The sequence below is a fragment of the Sceloporus occidentalis genome, unplaced genomic scaffold, assembly GCF_023333645.1.
Source record: "Sceloporus occidentalis isolate IW3139 unplaced genomic scaffold, rSceOcc1.0.p SCAF_113, whole genome shotgun sequence".
NCBI classification, from domain to species: domain Eukaryota; kingdom Metazoa; phylum Chordata; class Lepidosauria; order Squamata; family Phrynosomatidae; genus Sceloporus; species Sceloporus occidentalis.
The window spans coordinates 1,521,943-1,527,011 of NW_028317093.1; positions in this window are offsets into that span (position 1 = coordinate 1,521,943).

Sequence of the window (5,069 nt, forward strand, 5' to 3'; positions counted from 1 at the left end):
TTGTTCTCCATTTTCTCTGGTATTTAATGTTTACGCAAACACCAACTGTTCGGACATCATATTACTACCAAGTAACCCACAAAAAAGTATTTCAGTTGTGCTTTTAAATACTAAGTAGTTTGCAGTAGATCATACTGTTCTGCTTGCCTGCTAGGAAATCATATGCTTTCTCTCCCTAATGAACCCTACACTAGGGGCACTATCACAAGAATAATAAAAAATAAAACATGTATTTAAATATTATAGCCAAGGGTAGAGTATTTAGTTTTGCAAGCATATACATGCTATTTAGAAATTAAATCACATTACCGTACTTTTAGAATACTTTCCCTTTACAATTCAAACCCCATTCCCATTATGTGTACAAAACCGCTTACTATGTGAATGCTTATACCTTTGAGATTGCTATCATTATGTCATGGTGCAGGCAGAGAAGGTACTGACAGTGCCATTTTAAGCCGATAATAAGGAACATTTCTCATTAAAAATGCACCAGTTTTATTTATGAATCATTGCATGAATTATCGGAGGAAACGTAATACCCCATTCTTAGTACTGCTGAATGCCCAAACCCTATACAAATAGCCTGGAAGTACAAAACATCATACCTCCCAATTGTCCTAACACTTTTGCTACAAATGGGACAAACCTCGTGAAATGGCAAGTAATTTCTAGTTCAGGGCTACAGGGTAGTACATTGCATGCTGGGACTGGCACACTAGCCAAATCCTGCTCCTGCATTGTGAGGGCATAGGCTGGATATGCCCGGCCACACACAATGTGAACATAAAAACATAACATGTATTCTCTTATATCCAGCCGCCGGCCTTGCTTACATAATTAGGCAGCTGCTGGCCTTAAAGTGCCAGAGCCTCTGCCTCCTCGTTGTACCCAGTCTGGCCCTGGAAAATATTCTAGATACTGATATTACCTCCTTCTTTTCTAGGGGTACTTTGTACTCCAAAACCTAGAGGTTTTGTTTTTACAAAATATATATTTTTTTAGCTAAAATTCCTGTTTTTCATTTTTACTGCAACCATACAAGTTATCAGTAGCGTACCTAAAGGGGGGCGAAGGGGGTACACCCCAGGTGCCACTCATCAGGTGAGTGCTTGGTGGCCTGACGGATGCCTGATGCGGGCCTGTAGCACACTGTTGTGGCACTGTTTGAGGAAACTCTTTTTCCACACAGGGGGAGCAGGATCTTGGGCGGGAAAATAGTTCCCTCATACAGTGTGCGGGGGCGCCACAGCTGTAAGCTGCGGGCCCCCATGAGGCCGGCGTCGGGCCGCATAGACGTCTGCACGGCCGGCCCCCGGACCAGTGGTAAGGGGGTGCAGGAGAGTGAATTAGTGTTTAGGGGAAGAAATGGCATTGAAACCTAGAAACATTGAAAGTGACGGCAGATAAGAACCATGAGGCCCATCCAGTCTGTCTGGCAGATTGATTAGAGGGGGCAGAGGTGGCACAGGCTTCTTGGGGGGGCAGAGGTGGCACAGGCAGGCTGATTGGGAGGAAGAGGTGGCATAGGCAGGCTTATTTTGGGGGACAGAAGTGGCACAGGCAGGCTTATTGGGGGGCCAGAGGTGGCACATGCAGGCTGCTAAAGTGTCAGGACCCAGGTAAGCAGGTCGGGTAGGAGCCCAGTAGCAGGGGACACAAGGGGTTCCGTTTGTACCCCACGATGCATGACGGTAAGTGGGATGGTACGGACAGGCGCAATGAAACACAGCACAAACAGGATACTTGGAAAGGTACTGTATTGATGAAGGTGATAGGACCAGCAAGTAAAGGCAGTAAGTCTCTAGGCAGGATGCCCACTGGCAGGGCTGACGGATACGGAGGCCCACGGGATGGGCTGACGGCAGGAAGCCCACTGGCAGGTCAAACAGGTACGGAGGCCCACTGGCAGGGCTGACGGCAGGAAGCCCACTGGCAGGGCTGATGGGTACGGAGGCCCACTGACAGGGCTGACGGCAAGTAGCGCACTAGCAGGGCAGGTAGTCCAGTTACAGGCACTGGTTCAAGGCCAAAACAGAGCGGTCTAAACACTCCAATGCAAAGGCCCTGACTAAAGGGCAGGGCAGGTTAAGGGAAGAGCCATCAACTTATTAGGGTCTCAAGTTGGGAGAGTTGCTATGAGTTTTAGATACTCAATCTAGTACCTGAAATCTGGTGCTAGTAAGTAAATGCTTAACTCTGGATACGGTACAAGTTTCATTTTATTAAGCTTTGGGAACACGTTTCATTTACAATGTGTTGAGAGGCTTGCACATCTGAGAGGGAACTGAGCCCACCAATATTTATAGCTCTTCGGGGGGAGGGTGGAACGAGCTGTGATATGTATGTGAATAAATGCCAACCTTGAAAGTTCTTCTTTTACTACATGCTGCAGCTCCAGAGTGTTCCACCTTCTCTGTAGTCCAATGAGTTGTGCCACTGATTGGCTGCTTGAAGGCTGATTGGCAGGTAAGCTGTCCAGTGAGATCAATTTGAGTGCTTACCTTGCATGAGTACGGAGGTCTCCTTAGACTCCCCCCTACAACTCTTGCAGAGCCAATGTTGGTTATGGTATTTATAACATTTGCAAGATGGGCAACATATACATTTAAGATGATTACTCATATGCGTTAGAATGTCCCTTTAACCAGGACCTGCCATCTTTCTATTTATCAACAAGAGCCCTGCTCTTGTAAACTTGCAATCTGTCAGGGGGAAGGTGTGATTAAGGTTTGTGCTACAAATACATAAGCCTAAATCAATTCTACAGCTCAGTGGGCCTGTCTGGGGAAATCCTCTGATCTGCCCAACCAGCCCATGACCACCAATACCTACAACATTAGGACAGTGGGCATCTCAGCGAGACAGTGCTCTAAAATCTGCACCATCTCTCTAAAGATGTGATAGGCATATGGCTACAATGAATCTAACACAAGATCAAAACTAACTATGGTCTGAGTCTTCACACGAGAAATGGGCGACTAGATGGGCTGAACGATTCTTATCTGCCATCTAATTCTATGTTTCTGTATGTTATTGAAATGTATGTTACAACAATGTCATTTTATGGCGTTATAGATTACTATCAATATTTTTAAACTTTAAAGTGGCATGCTTTAAGTCACAGTATCTTAAAATAGCATTGGTATTCTTGGCTATTTACTTTTGTAGGTCCGGTTGCTTAGTACATAGCTTCCAGGAACTGAAAGCTGGTGGATGTATTCTATGTTGTCAATGGTTTCAACTAAAACATCAAGGTCTTAATGTGGACCTGTCATCCATATAGGCATGAATGACTTGTTCCTCCACAAAGTATACAATGTTACCCATAGCAAAATCACCATGTCCCTTTCTCAGATTCATTATATAATACATACATTGTACTGAGAGCGCATCTGGGGCCATATTCATAGTTTATCTGTAATAATTTGTAGGGTGGAAATTTTTCATTTATTCATCAGAAGGCAGAGAACTTCATTGGGTGACCAGTAAAACAGGATGAGTTCCATATCTAGCAACACTGATGTAAGAAATTATTTTGAACTATTAGCGCCACACATGTGGAGCAAACTTGTGATCAAGTTTCCATGAGGTCTTAAGAGACCAATCATCAAATTTTCATCTGTTTACTCGAGACTCAAGCATGAAACATGTCGACTGTCTGGACTTGCAAGAAGATTATTTTCCAAGTCTTAGTTGTCCAGCCAACTTTGTTGTTATGCAATGAGTACCAGGGTCAGTGGCTTAAAGGGACAGTTTAAAGTCTCAGACTAAAGAAGAATGCATATTAAAGCATACCTCCCAAGTGTCTCTCTTTAGGCCCTGAATCCCTCTGCCCATCTTTCCTCTGTGATGTCCCTCTTTGTTATTATCTTACATTTTTAGTGGGTATGAATGTATCACAGTGTCCTGGAGCCCTACAAGTTACAATGTGTATAGAAATATGTTTATAAATCAAATTACTTAAATGAAACATATTATTCTTCTTCTAAATGCATTACAGTAACATAAATAACAATTTAGAGGGCTCAAAGTCACATAAAAAGTATTGGGAAAGCATTGCCCCCTAGCCACAGACCCAAACACCCCCTAAAACCATGCCGGCCCTCTTTGGCCATTTAAAAAGTTGGGAGATATGATTAAAGTACTTTATGGTACGCCGTGTAAATTTAAAAGACCCTCTCAGGTATCATGCACATAAAAGTGCATATGATGGCTGGAGTATCCCTATAACTCCAAGGGGTGCCGACCACTATGAGTCGCCGACATCATCTAGAACTCTATAGCTTGCCTATGTTAATAAAAAAATAATTGCTCGCTTAATCCTTAAGAAGCACATTGTTAAAGCGGATGACTGCGCATGCATCTGCGCACCTCTAGCTGCATTGTAATATGCTTTCCCCCCTATCGCTTGCTTGTGCCTTTCGATAAAGTTCCCATAGCCCTAATGTATCGACTTATCTAAGTTTTGCCAGACCCTTTTAATTTATGTATTATAAGAAGTGCAGCGTAAATCTTTGTACTCTTACAGGTAAATATAATAATTGCGGTACACTATCATTTGATTGAGTGTGCAATTAAAATGCAGAATTATTTAAAGAGCTATAGTATGTGAGTCCAGTGCTGGGTTAATGGTTAGAATGCTAATAGGTTAGATGCCGCTTAGCAGATAATGCACGAGCTGCTGCACACATGCGAACAGATCTGCGCCCTAACAGCACGGCAAAGCCTTCAGCTTATACTGCTGACGTCATTCAGCAAATCAACGTTACGGTTCCGCCCCTACATGCATGTGACACCCCGCCTTCTCATTGGTGCATACTTTAACGTCAGGATTCCTCACCTCTGCCCATTGGTGTTGACACACAGACACGCAGCTTCCCGGTCACGCCTCTTTCCTGCTCTGTGACTGTCACCGGCCATTCGGGGGCCAGAAGAGGAGCTGCGTCACCGGCTGCCGAGTGACAGCGACCGGCGTGTCCAACGGATGAATACAAACCGTCCCCTGTGAAGGGGGCTGTGCGGGGAAAAAGCGTGTGCGGCTCCTGTGTATATGTCCCAGCGCTGTC